Genomic DNA, 15,918 nt, shown 5'->3' with positions numbered 1-15,918 from the left:
AATCATGTTTTGAATTATAAATTATGATTTCCTTGTTGTGTTATGACTATATTCATGTTGATGATTGGTGTTTGGATTCAAGCTTGTATCTTGATGTGTTATTCATGAAGCATGTGAATACGTTAGTTGAAACCCATGAAGTTTAGATGGATTAAGATTGCCAAATTGATAAGCACATCTATGCCTTAAAGAATGCATGCAAGGTGTTTGATAAAATGCTTAGGATGCTAGAAATTCATGTTTACATTGTTCCATGATATCTAAATGACAAGTCCATGTTAGCTATATACTTCAATATAAATTACATGCTATTGATGTGTTTCTATTGTTGAGGTGTGAAGCATGTATGATGATAGAGATATACAATATGTACATGAAATATATCCATAAACTCCCTACCATGATTAAGATTTTGAATAACTACATGAAGTATAATATCCCCTACTTATGACAATGTGAATTATGGGCTCCAATCTTATGATCAAGTCAATCATGTTGTTTCATTTTTCTTCCATCGAGTCCTGGGGATATTTGTATCTGAAAATATAGTTGTGTGCCTAGAGCCATGTCATGTATCATGATACTCTCAGTTAAACCATGATCTATAGAATTTAGTTAGTCATGTGACTCAAGAAAACTCAGAAATGATAGTAGTCTCAGTAGTTCAGTAATCTCAGTGATCTCAGTGATCTCAGTGCTCAGTAATATTTGTAACCTCAGTATTCAAAGTCAATCTCAGTAACTTCAGTACTCTCAATCAGTCCTCAGAACTCAGTACATTTTGTTAGTTATTAGAATTCAGTAAACTCAGTTTAGCTCTGCTAAACAATACCACTACTATCAGTTTAGTTCAACTATTTAGTTCAGCCCAGTTATTCAGTTCAGTGTCTTTCAGATGGGAGTAGGATTCAGCACCGAGTGAGCCTAGGGATGGGGACTCACCCACTAGATTAGGACTGAGATCCTTACAAGTAATCCCTAAGTTCCAAAACTAGGTATCCAGTGTAGGTATGATATTTCACCTATTAGATAAGACTGACATACTCAGGGGTCACCTGTTAATATATTTATATGTATAGGACTAATCCTAGGAGTCACCCGCTAGATTAGGACTGAGTCCACAACAGTTGTCTTTACTGGTGGCGCGGTACTGACACCCTTCCAGTCAGGGTAGATATTGGAACCCAGTCAGATTAGCTTTGGGCATATCAGTTAGATGAACATATCCCACAGTTTTAGTTATAGAATTAGGGCTGTCAAACAAAATCACTCGGCTTAGTAGTACAGATTCAGTACTGTTAGATACATTTAATGCTTATCATTATAAATAGACTTCAAGATCAGCCATTAGCTAGGAATTATCTCAACTATGATTAATTAGTATCAGAATCATTGGATTTAAAGATCACTCGCTAGATAGGGTGATCATCTTGAATCATCAGATTATAAATGTACAATCTTATTTAAAACTCTTCCTCTTACTCCTTGAGTGAGGGTTCTTGAGTCCATTAACTTGGGAAACACGTCTTAACTCATTTTGTAGAATCTATGGTGATTTCTTGAATTTATTGGAGAAGGGTTTTGGATTTTCTCTTGAGGGAGAAACCCTAGCTCTTGGATGTTTTGGGAGATAACAAGGCTATCTGCTTCATTTTGAATATATTATGGTATTAAAAGGAAAAAATCCCAAAATATCCTTTTAAAAATGAATTAATAATACTGAACGAGATTTGCGACGGTTGGAGTAACAGTCCGTTGCTAGTCTGACGGTCCGTCGAATCATCCGTCGTACGTTTCCAACAGTCCTAGCGATGGTCCATCGCTAGCTTAACGGTCTATTGCATTGGCCATTGCACTTGGGAAATAATATGGATTCACTCTCTTGGTTAAGATGGTCAAAGAAGTGGTCCGTTACAAACTCAACGGTCCGTCAACCTGTCTGTCACACCTGTGCGGTTTCAACAACTTTCAGTAAAACAACCATAACTTCTCATCTCGATATTGGATTTGGATAAAATTGGTATTGTTAGAAAGCTAATTCAATTCTGTACATGAAAAAAGTCGATATTAAGGAAATTATACATGGTTTAAAATATTTCTCACTTGGGAAGTCATTCCCTACTCTTCTTAAAGATGAAACTCGACTTAAAGAAAAATCCGAGGTATTACACTATAAGCATTGTCATCCAGTTAGTTATTTATAATTGGTTTTTTTGTTCAGTTAAGGTTAGTTCAGTCTAGTAATAGTGTTAGTTTAGTTTGAGTAGGATTTATAACCAAGAAAAACAAGGGATGGGGGCTCACCGGCCAGCAAAGAATGGGTCGTTAGAAGTAGTCCCTAAGTTCCAAAACTATGTAACCAGCGTAAGATTATCAAATATAACCCGCCAGTTTAGGATTGACATTCTCTGAGATGTCACCTACCAATTTAGGACTGACATTCTCTTATGGGTCACCGTCTAGTTTAAGACTTACTCCCTAGTCCTTAAGGACACTAGTTGAGTAGATCCACATTGTCATTGTTAGTACATGTGGCACGGTAATAAAACCCTTCCAACTGGGATTACAGGTTAGACCTCGATTAGCTCAGATTTGGGCATATCGGTTAAATGATACCTCTTACAGTCTTAGCACAGTATTCAGTATAGTTTTAGTTCAAGTTTACTTGGCCATAGCATACAGACTCTCAATTATTTAGTTAACAAATTTTAGTATTTTAGTTTATAGATTATTTTAGAAATATATATATGTTTGTTCTTGCATTCTCAGATATTTCAATTTCATACATACTCAGTTATCTCATGCTTTATAGTTAGTCCTTATCTCATATGCATAGTACCCTATGTATATTAGCCTAACCTAATCTCATCTACCAGTACATTTAAAGTACTGACCATATACTCTTCCTTGCACTAAGATGTCTTATATCATAGGTTCGGACGCTCAATTTCCTTACTACGCTTAGATAGTCTAGAATTATAACAGTAGCAGCAGTGGTGAGTCCGCATCTTTTGAGGACAAGTTTATCTTTCATTCAGTTATTTCAGTATTCCTCTATTTTAGTCAGTTGAGTTAGTTGGGGGGTTTTCCCATCAAATCCACAATCAATCATATAGAGGCTCTTCAAACAATTAGTTAGTTTATCAGGCTTATCGGTTGGATTTTAGTATTTTCTCACATATTCTATAATCGCAAATTCAGTTGTATAATTGGTATTTAAACCTTATGGCATTATTATATCTTTTCCACATATGTATTATATTATCAGTTTACTCATTTCTTATAGTAGGTACCACTTCATGGGTTGGCTTATGGTCACTTATAATCATAAGCACCATTGTTGCTACTAGGGGGTAGCCTCAGGTTGTCAAAAAACTAGGTATCAGAGCCTAAGGTTTTAGAGAATCCTAGGGAACCTAGAAAGCCGCATTGATTAGAGTCTTATACATGCATGTGAAGTGCGCCATACTTATGGACAAGAGGTTGCAAGATATTTTTGGAAAAGTGTCCCTTCATTCAGTATTCATGTCATACAAATGAGCCTAAGATCTATTGAAAACTCTCTTTTTGAATCATTTTTCCTTCTGTTTATAGATAATCCATCCTAAAAGAAATAACATAAGGAGAAATGGAAATTGGCCCGCAACTCTGCCTATTCAGCAAGATCCCCTGAATGAGTATGTCTCTCATGCCATATTGAGAGCTACTTTCACTACCTTAGCTCATTTAGTAATTGTTTATAATGATCATCAGGTTTTTCTCCTAATTAGGACTATGGTTCTTACTCAGCAAAGTGAGGATAAAAAGTGTAGGGAGAAAGAGAGAGAGAATAAGAGGACCATAACAGGTAGTTTTAAGTCAAGTTCAAAGAGTGGCAATATTCCCTGTTCCACCAAAACTTCTCAGCCCTAACTCCATCTTAAGTTAGTGCCAAAACTTAGAAATGACCGTCGAGATAGAGCGCCAAGCTCCAAGTTCCAGGATAGTATGAACAGTGGTCGTACTAATCCACTTGGCTAAAATGTTGTAAAAATCATTAGGGTATGTGCAAAGCTGGTAGTGATATATATTTTAGGTGTGGCAATCCAAGCCACAAGGTCAGGGATTACCCGAGGGCTGGTCAGTAAGACCAGTCCAATCTGTTATCAGCTCTAGCAGGTCACCCGACTTAGCAAGGCGCCACTTCCAGTGCCACTATTGGTCAATGCTAGGAAAAATTATATGAACTTTAGTTTTGTCATGATTATGAAAGCTCTCTTAATATGGTTACAGGTACGTTATAGGTCTTCATCTTTATGTGCATGTATTATTAAGCCCCAAAGCCTCACTTCTTTTGTAACCCCTTATATAGCTGTCAATTTTGATGTCATCCCAGAAATATTAGTAGAGCCTTTCTCAGTATCTACTCCTATAGGTAAATCTGTCATATCTAGATCGGTATACAAAAACTGCTCGATTATAATATCTCATAAAATCACTTTAGTAGAACTTGTGGAGTTTGAGATGACTAATTTTGATGTCATTCTTGGCATGGATTAGCTCAACTCATGTTATGCCTCAGTTGACTATAGAAATAGATTCATTCATTTTTGGTTTTCTAATAAAACAGTTGTTGATATGAGAGGTAGTATCTTAGTGCTTAGAGGTTAGATCATTTCATATCTTATAGCAAGAAAGATGATAACTAAGGGATGTACTTTTAGATCCCTTCTCAGAATCCTATGATAGCATATGATGTAGAGTAAGAAGTATGAACCTAGAAGTTTATCAGTAGTAAAGTGGGGATAGTGTTATCTGAATTTAGTAGATTTTGTATCCATGGGGTTAGATTTATGATAGGTGAACTTGAAGGCTTGAAATAGTATATACAAGAATTTTTGTTTATCGATTCAAAATTAATTATAATGATGTGGGTGTGATTTAGAGATGTGATATTAGTAGGATATAAGAGAAGTTAGTGTGGTTCATTAAAGGTTTGGGGATATCCATATTAAGTGTTAGAATCTAAGTTTGAATCTTTGAAGATTGAGCAAATAGAAAGTAGTGTTGAAATTCTTGATAGTGGGAACTCTTCGTATGGTGATACTCATGAAGAATTTAAGTTAGTCAGTGTTTAAGTTTTTATGTAATGATTATTGAGGCTATAGAAAGTTAAGAGTTGTATCTTAGAAGGTAGTATTAGCAGTGGATTTTATAGTTTCAGGTGTAGTATTTCAGGTTAAGTTTATTATTTATATGTATTGTTATATCTCGATCTTTAGAGAAAAATGATTGCAGTTTAGTTTAGAGTTTATTAAAGGGGTCCATAGACTTTAAATAATGACTTAAAGCTAGGGAGGAGATGATAGAACAAGTAACCAAGACAAACTCTCAGATTCTAGTAGTGATGCTAGTATGTTGTGGATTAGCAACAAGGGAGGATGATTTCCAACCCATCCTTTTCTCTATGCAAAGTTTTGTTTTTTATTTGTCATGATATCTAATCATGCCTTACATATCATCTCCATGATCATAACTCATATTCATGCACTTTCCATAGAATCATGTACTACGAATCATGTTCTATGAATTCATGAACTCCAAACTCAAGTTATGCAGCTCATAACTCAGGTACCCATGCTTTATACTATGCTTAGTTCCCAGAAATCATGGTATGTTATAATAATTAGTGAAATTCAGATTATTTCATGTACGTCCTCAGTTTAGATCTCTTTTGAATTCATCCTTTTTATACTCTATTCCTCAGGCCTCAGTTAAGTGTCAAAGTTATGTTTAGTATTCTTTCATGTTTCAAGTCCTCATATTTTAACCTATCAGTGACCTTTCCATAATGTTAAGATAGTGGTGATGAAAAATTGATGATCAATTAATTAATGGGAGAGAGTAAATACTTTTTATTGAGGAAAAATTATTGCATGCTTTTTTTATAGAAGGCTATAAGGGTGAAGGAATATTGAGGTTAAAATTTTTGTACATGTCATTTTTTTTTTTGAGAATTCTAGGTATGCCTTCTTGGGGATAGTTTATGGAAGTTGTTATTGATAGAGGTTTAGATAATATGAGAAATATGCTTTTATGGGTGTTTTCCTGGATGTCTGTCTATTGTTATAATTATAGGCATGAATTTCATGTTGGTATAGAAGTGGATGGGTGCATTGTGCATTAGCAAATTCCTAGTAAGAGGCTAAATTTAGTTGTTAAGGTGGTAAGAGGAATCTTTTTGAGATGAAAAGTTGTTATAATGCATAGGGTATTGAGTTCATGGTTCACACTAGCATTATGGTGTTATGTGAAGTACCTTGTAATTATGATTTGGGGTTAATAAGGTGAGGGTAGGTAGTTCAACTCAGACTTTGGTTGGAGTAGTTATTTGTAATCATGCGAGTATTTAAGGAGCAAGGGTAAGCTTAGATTAGGCAGTGGCATTGTCTAAGACCTAGTAATTCTATCCTAGTTTATTCTTTCATAGTCCTATGATCTATGTTACAGAGTTAAAGCCATATTAAGATTCCTTACTCATATATCTTATTCAAATCATGCCCAAGTTCATTTCTCCCAACTGTTATTTGAACTTCTTGGAAAGAATGTTGAAGAAATACTCCAGTTGAGTACAAACATTCAGTATAATTCAGTTCTTATAGCTAGTAATTGAGTTTAGCAGTCAGACAGACAAGTTGCTAAGGTTTTTCCATCTTTTGATCTAATCTAACTATTTGAAGTTTCATGAGTATGTCCTTTCCAAGGGGTAATTATTCGTATCCATGTAAATTGTGAATTCAGTTTAGTTCATGCGTCATGTTTTAGATTTAGATATTCAATTATGATTCAGTTCGTAAGTGTCTCATGCATCATCTTAGTCTTTCCTTAGTATTTCAGCCAAGTCAATATTGTTTAGGGAATAAATAATCCTAAAAGAGAGATGTTGTAACACCCTGAGTTTCACGTCTTAAACCTCTAAACTTTTCTTCACAAAAATAGATCCAACCTAAGGTAATGGTTACTGATAAGTTGACTCTCTCGTTTCTATCTAAGCCTTATAACCATTCTTATGTCATTGCATGCATTTATGAAATCAGTTTAGTTAACATATTATGATTCAAACTCAGTCATGTAATCATGTTTTTAGTCATGCATTTTTAGTATGTGATCTCAGTTACCTCAGTTTAGTACTCTCAGCCTAATCAATCTCATTCGAGGATGAATATTCCCAAGGGGGAGATATTGTAGTACCCTGTATTATTCTTAGCTTAGTTCAGCTCTTAGTTGCATGCATAAGAGGCTTAAAACTAGAAAATTTTACTGAGGTTTGGGGACTTAGTCATTTTTAAGGCCTCTGAACTTCGAGGATTTTTAAGTTGACTTCCAACCCCGAGATGTTAGTTTTTGAGCTAATTCATGTCAGGGGTGTAAGAATTATGTCTCAAAAGTTTCCAACTTTTCAGACGAGGATTGAGTCATGATTGGATCATAATTCCAGTAGCTCATCGCGATAGCATCATGTCGGTGTGGTTATAGCGATTGATCCCCCATCGCATTGCGGTGACCATTTAATACACATTCCATATAAAAATTTAAATGTCTTAGGGGAAATTATGTCTTTTCCCCTAAACCCAATTCATAATTTCTAGACTTAAAGCACCAGTTAGGGCATTATTTGCCTATCTTCTCCAATTTTCTCTCTACAATAAACCCTCTCCTCCCCAAGCTCATCAAATTCCATTACTTTCTCTTCATGAAAACAAAGAATTCAAGTTTTTCAATTCAGGAACATCCAAGAAATCATCAAGATTGGTATTTCTTTTTCAAGCTTAAGGGTTTAAGATATGTATGATATTGACATTCAACCATGGGACCTTTTCACCAATAGAGTCCAAGAATCCTTTTTTATTTTAAATTATGAGTTTTTACATGATTATGTTGAACTATCTCCATGAATCTCTTGTTATTTCAATTTCAAGTTAAGATTATAAGTGTTTCCAAGTGGAATGGATTATTGAATTTTTTGAATATTGTAGTTCCCATATCATTTTTATGTAAGTTAGGATAAACCCTCAAGTTGTGATTTTGTCATGTAATCATGATATCTCCTCATGTTTAAAAGCATTCGCATGTTAAAGTCTTGATATCTGTGTGTTTGATGAAATGCCTAAGTGATGGATTTTGAAGGATGATTTCCCGATATGGTTTTCAAAGTTTTTATATGTCCTTATTGTTATTTCCAGTTAGTCTTGGTGGGTTATGCACACCCGATACCTAGTTATTTACATAATTTTAGTAACTTTTGAATGATTTCAGATAAACTATAAGCATTGTCATTCAAAGTTATTTATAATTGGTTGTTTGTTTAGTTATTCTTAGTTTAGTCCAGTAATCAGTGTTAGTTCAGTTAGGAGTAGGATTTAGCATCAACCAAACCTAGGGATAGGGGCTCATCCGCCACCTAATCCCTATATTTTAGAAATACATATCTAGTGTATGATTATAAGATGTCACCCGTTAGTTTAGAACTGACATTCTCTTAGGGGTCAACCACCAGTTTAGGACTAACTCCCTAGTCCATTGGGATGCCAGTTGAGTGGATACACATAACCATTATTAATACCCATAGTTTTAACACACTTCCAACTGGGGTTACAGGTTGGACCCTAATTAGCTCAGATTGGGGCATGTCGGTTAGATGTTACCTCCCACAGTCTCAATATAGTATTTAGTATAGTTTCAGTTCAGGTTTGCTTGACCATAGCATACAAACTCTTAGTTCTTCAGTTATCAGTTTTCAGTTTTTTAGTTTATAGATTACTTCAGAAATGTATATATGCTTCGTCTTGCGTTCTCAAATATTTTAGTTTTCATGCATACTCATTTATCTCATGCTTTATAGTTAGTCCTTATCTCATATGCACAGTACCCCATGCATATCATCCTAACCTCATCTCATATACCTGTACATTCATTGTACTGAATGCACACTCTTCTTTGCACTATGATATCTTATATCATAGGTTTGGATGCTTAGTTTCCTAACTGTGCTTAGATAGTTTAGCATTATAGCAGAAGTAGCGGTGAGTCCTCAGCTTTTGAGCACAAGTTTATCTTTTATTCAGTTCTTTTAGTATTCCTCTGTGTCAGTCAATTGGAGTTAGTTTGGGGTTTTTCCTATTAACTCCACACTCAGTCAGATAGAGGCCCTTCCGACATTCAGACAGTCCATTAGTTTATTAGACTTATTGTTGGATTTCTATATTTTTTGCATATGTTCCATATTTGCGAATTCAGTTGTATTTTTAGTATTTAAACCTAATGGCATTATCGGTTGTTTTCCGTACATGTATTTTATTATCAATTTACTCAGTGCTTACAGCTAGTACAAGTTCATGGGTTAGCTTATGCTCACTTGTGACAGTAAGCACCATTATTGCGACTAGAGGTTAGCCTCGCATCGTGATAGGAGAATACAACACCCACATTCCACCACTTGATGATCATCTTCTTAATAACCTCCTACATAGGATGGTTGAGTCAATATTGATATTTAATAAATGGAATACAATTTGACTCTAGCTAAATCTTGTGAGTACGCAAACCTGGTAGAATCCCTAAAATATCTATAACGGACCGTCCAATGGCCCTTTTGAAATTTTTCAAAACTGACAATAATGCTTCTAGCTCTGACTGGATCATATGAGCTGCAATAATAACCTGCCGAGTGTTGTTGGTCCCTAAAAATGCATACCCTAAATGAGTATAATGACCCTCCCGATCATTTGTGAATTTTCTCACCATCTCTATTGTAGCGCTCACCGTAGTTTGGATACGTGGATTATAACTCACAGGATGAGTAGTATCACTTCTTGAGGTGTTCGAAAGTAATTAATTCATAAGTTGGGTATATTTTAGATAATTAATTTAATTGGTGATTTAATGGACCAAAGTTATAATTTAATTACTTATGTGGCTTATACAAAAATAAATTTAGATGGGAAGGCTTTAGCATATATAATAACAATAGAACAAAATAGTCAGAAAAAGTGATGAACGTCGGTTAACAAACCCTAATTCTCATTATTTCTTCAAAGAAGATCCTAGAGATTTTTCATGTTAGCTATTTTGATGTTTAATGTTATAATAATAACGTGAAAGTGGGAAATTATAGGCAGTGGTCACTTGGGTGTAAGTTTATGTTACAAAGACATTTTTGGAATTGATTTGAATTAGTATAATACTAGCATAATAGAATAATGATAATATAATAATGTGGTCCATTAGAATAATAATAACATAGTAGCATGCTAAGAAATTTATTATTTTCTGTACAATGGTTAGCTAATGTTTGTAATTGTTAATATGAGATGTTTTTTTGGGTGGGTTTCTTTACTGTGGATTTGAAATTGGTGTATTAGGATTAGAGTTACTATTGAATGGGTTGATTAGGTTGTAGTGAGAACAAGAATGATACGGCGATTAATGGGCAGTAATGTATGGGTAAGGTTAATTAGATAATGTTAATGGTTTGATATTTAGGATTATTATGAATTGGATTAGTTATGTATTATTTTATAATAACATTAATATAATTGTTAATGGTTGGCTGCTAGGAGTAATGAAATCTTACAACTGGACGTATTTGCTCATAGACAAATTAATGATATGCTCTTAATTAAGTACATAGTGACGGTAATGGAGAATTAGATATAGGATTGGCTTATGGCTAATGATTTTCATATTGTTGAAGATTTTTTAGTTCACTATAGTTTGTGTATTATGGTGGACTCCGCGATTTATAGAATTGAGGTCAAGGTCTAGAGTTGTTAGAGTAAAAATATCTTAAGATTGGGGATTAAATGATGGTCAGTTTTTATTGAAATTTGATGTACTAGTTCATACTCTTACGAAAAAATATATATTTGAATAAATTTTAATTATTCAGAGACTGTGCAGAAGGACAAGACCCTAGCATAATAGCTTGCACTCAAATTTTTTGGTTGGGGTAGGTTACGGTTTAATTGGATTTTAGACTCGACTTAATTGTGTATATGATCCTAAATTGGATACTTGTGGATTGGTATTCGGACATGCTTGAAATTGTTGATGTTTGGATTGTTGATTCGTGTATAAATGTTTATTGAAAATTAACTTGATAGAATTGTCTTATGACTTTAAATGTACTTGAAAACTTGGTACATTATGTGGCATGCTATGAGGTAGTTTAAATTGATATTGATAATACTTGGTTATGTTTATGTTGGATCAGGTACATGCCGGTACGTTTATATTTATGTTGGATCGAATACCACGCCGGTACGTTTAAATTCATGTTGGATTGGGTACCACGCCGGTACGTTCATATTCATGTTGGATCAGGTACCACGCTGGTACGTTTATATTTATGTTGGATCGGGTACCACACCGGTATGTTTATATTTATGTTAGATTGGGTACCATGTTGGTACGTTTATATTTATGTTTTATTGGGTACCACGCTGGTACGGTACATGAACATAGATTATTTCCTACAAGTCATGACTATTTGGGCAAAAATAAGTCCCATAGCATGTGTGTACATATTTTTGTTATTTCTGTAGATGTTTACAGTATGGTTGATACTCTTAATGGTTATGTGGCTTGTTTGTGAGCACTATTTGACCTGTTGTTGTATTATTGATTCATTGAATATTTGTTGTGTCACAATGCCTTTCTACTTGTTATTTGATTTATGTTGTGTACATGCTATTAAATTGAGTTGGCCTATGATACCTACCAGTACATAATGGTTTGTACTGATACTACCCTATACTCTTCTTTTATTGAGTGCAGGAAGTGTTCTAGGCTCAGACATGACCTCACCTTTAGAGTTTAATAACAGATCTTGATCCAAGGGTGCGCACTCCATCTCCAGGCTATCATGGGTCATCTTATTTGTTGTTGTCCATCTTTAGGGCAATGAAACATTTTTTATTTACTTTATTTTTGGATATCACTTTATATATGGTCTTTGTTAGTAGTTCTTGTATGATGACTTTCAGGTCTTGGGAACTTTAGTAAGTAGTTTGTTTGAATTTTCATATTAATAATAATTAGTCCTCAATATTTGTTATTATGTTATATTTTATAATAATATCATCTAATATTGACTAAGTGTTTGGGTAATGGTTCGGTTTGGATGATTATCCCATAGGAAGATTAGTTTAGGTGCCACTCATGGCCATTTGAGTCATGACAAAATTGGTATCAAAGCCCTAGGTTCTTCGATCTCATCGTACAAGAACATGTGTAGTAGAGTCTTGCAAAATGGTACGGAGACGTCTGTACTTTTCTTCAAGAGGCTATAAGTCACTAGGAAAATTCAAATTCTTCTTTCTTATATGGTATTACTTGAATTCAATTGGTATCTGGCGATTCCAATTGGTATCTGCTAATAAGAGCAATGTCAAGTAGAGTTCCATAGATTGGTGTGTAGGGCCTACACCCTATCTTCGTAAGTCTATGAGACATGTAGAAGTCATTTTCCTTTCTATCTCTCCATCGTACCATCCTATTCTTGGAATAACACATTGAATCCAATTGGTGTCTAGACAATTCCAATTGGTATCTTAATAATTTTGAATAAAAATTTTGGAGATTCCTATCAGTATCTATTAAAAAGGTCTAAAAGTTATTGTTAATAGGTAAAGACTTATTAAAATTGTGAACTTATTTATTGCTTGTGTTTGATATTTGGCTAAACTTGTGTTGCTAGATTTTTGTCATTGTTGTGAATAATTTTTCCTAAGTGATGAAAATTAACTAAGTTTTTTTGTTGATTGAGGTGCTTAGATTATTTGATTTCTTGTTATTGTGAAACTAGAAATTCTATGGTGCTTACTTATTTTTTTTGTACTATTATATTGATAAGATTGATGGTATGAGAATTGAGAGGATGATATGAGAATATGATGTCAAGAAAAGATGGTGAAAAAGTGACATCTATAAAAGACTGAGGTGATATGTGTTTTTCGTAATGAGAGGTTCTTGTTAATCATCATAGCTACATATCAGTATTCAGTTTCTAGACTGTTAGACACAATCAATATCATCCATCTATTCAGTACCTCAGTATCAGTAAATTCATGTCGTCAGTATTCAGAATTAGTAGTTAGTATCACCACTAGTTCAGTTATAGTTTCTTATGCATGTATGTATTCCTATTTTCATATTAGTAGCATTGTTCATGCATATAACCCCTTTGCATTTAGCTTACCTCACTCGTATACACAGTACATTCATTTATACTGACGCATTTATGCTATGGTGCTTTCTCTTATGTTACACGATAGGTTCAGAGGCACGTGTTCTAGATTAGCAGTAGAATTCCAGTCACAGAGTTAGACGTAAGTCCTCATCATTCGAGGACATGATGATTTCATTACTATTTAAGTTTCTCAGATTATTTCAGTAGTTTGAGTTAGTTGGGGACATGTCCCATCAACTCCTTATTTAATCAGTTTAGAGGCTTTCTAAACTATAGCATATATTTCAAATTTGTTTTGGTATTGTTATACCATTTTCAGACATTATTCTTATCAGATGTTTTTATTTATATTTGAACCTTGTGGCCATTCAGTACATGTTTCCGCATTTTCATATTATATTATGCCGTGTACAGGTATAGATATCAGTCATGGGTTAGCTTGTGGTCCTTCAGGGTCATGAGCACCATGTAGCATTCCGGTTCCAAAAATCGGGATGTTACAGTAACTTACCCAACTCGGTGCTAAATACTACTCCCTTTAGTTAGGTACGCTAATCTCATGGAAATCAAATTTCAGAATAATCTTGTGGTTCATAAAGAACCCAACTATAAAATCTATAATCTCATGTAGTAAAGTTGATTTCAAAGCTACTATGACCATTAAGGTCAAAACTTTCTCAATAATCTCAAAGTACTCAAATCATGAGTGCTTATAGCACAAAAGTTCATGAAATTGCAAATCTCAAGTAGGTTTTAATGTCCCATTATCAAATTTCAAGTTAAGACTCATCAAAATGCATACTAAATATCATATGGACTTATAAATCATATAGAAATCTGGAATTTACAGCAATTTGTCTCAAAATCTCAACATACTCATATACTTCAATTTCTAGAGCATTGAACCATTAAATTCTCAAGGAATAACAATATAGGGTATAAACCCGGCTTCAATTTCTTAAGAAAACATGTAAAATCATGCTATTTCACTTTCAATTCATGGGAAACATCAAAAGCTTGCAACAAATAACAATGGGTGAAAAATCCTAATTCAATTTCATGTAAAATCTCATAAATTACAGAAAACTAATAGTTTAAAATAAGTCTTTGGGCAGATGGTGAAAGGATACCCTTGTTCAAAACCCCACATACCGTAGATTATGTAATTGGATGTACAATCTTGTTTGAAAATCTTCCTCTTACTCCTTGAGAGAGGGTTCTTGAAGCCATTGACTTGGGAAACTCAAATCTTAACTCAATTTGTAGAATCTATAGTGAGTTTTTGAATGGGTAAAGTGGGTTGGGATGGTGGTTAACTGTTGTTTGTTTGTTGGACATGAGGTTTGCTAGACCAATTTTAGAATGAGGAAAGGGCTTCTTTTAAATAGGATTTTTGGGTTACTTTGTAGATAACCCCAATTTGATGAGGATTTAGCCAATCTCATTTAATTTTTAGCCAAATAAAAAATTAATTGGTCAACTGCATTGCAATTATGACAAATTTGATTTCAATTACGGCAAAATTTAATAAGTTTGGCTAAATTAAATTCCAATACAATACGAATTAAAAATTAATTTACTCTTGAGCTTCTTGGTTTAATAAAATGAAATAAATATTTTTAAATAAATTACTTTTTCAAGAACAAATTATATTTAAATCAAGACTTTACACACTTGAATTAATTTTCAAGATAACTCTTGATTAAAATATAATTTTTTCTAAAATTATTAGTTAGGTAAAACTTTATATGATATCGTATACATGAATACGAAAATATATAATCGCCACTTAAAATGATAAAATCTAGACAAATATTTTGAAAACCTTTTTATCCATATAAAACAGGTGTTGTAATTTTATTAAAATTGAACAAATCCATAATTAAATTTAGTCATAGAGTATAAAACTTAGGTGTCAACATACATTGTTAAGTTAGCCGACCTATGATGCTTACCAGTACTTATTGATGTACTGATGCTACCTATACTCTTCTTTTTGTTGTGTGTAGAAAATATTCCAATGGTTCACATGTGACCTCGACTCTAGATAGTGATTTAGTTTTGATTTTGAGGTGAGCACCATGTTCAAGAAACCTTTAGATCTTCAATTATGTTTTGTCTTTTAATCTAGGAGTAAGACAATGTCCTCTTTGTTTATGTTTTTGGATATTCGAACTATTTTTAGACATAGTTATTCTTTTTAGATGTTCTTGTAGGGTGATTTAAGGTCTGGGGATTGTAATAAATAGAGGTTTCCACACTTTATTCATTTTGGATGACGACATTGTTGACTAAGATGTTATTAAATGATACCTTTTTGAAATTATTAAATATATGAAAAATGGTATGACAGAGAAACAACTAAGTCGGTAATGGTGAGATTAGTATGTTCTTTTGTCATAGGATAGGGTGGATGCCAATCATGACCGCTTCGGTTGTGACCAAAATGATATCTGAGCGTTGGTTTTGTAGATCTCGTCGTACAAGAATAGGTCTAGTAGAGTCCTATGGAATGATATGGAGATATTTTTACTTTTCTTTGGGAGGTTATTGAACTTCAAGAATGAACTCTTTTATTTCCCTCTTTTATGCTATAACTTGATTCCAATTAGTATCTGGTGATTTTAAAAGGTATCTCTATGCTCTTGTTCACAAATGTATACCCATTCCACTAGAGCAGCAACTTTTTT

The sequence above is a fragment of the Capsicum annuum genome, chromosome 8, assembly GCF_002878395.1.
Source record: "Capsicum annuum cultivar UCD-10X-F1 chromosome 8, UCD10Xv1.1, whole genome shotgun sequence".
NCBI classification, from domain to species: domain Eukaryota; kingdom Viridiplantae; phylum Streptophyta; class Magnoliopsida; order Solanales; family Solanaceae; genus Capsicum; species Capsicum annuum.
This window is presented reverse-complemented; position numbering follows the sequence as displayed.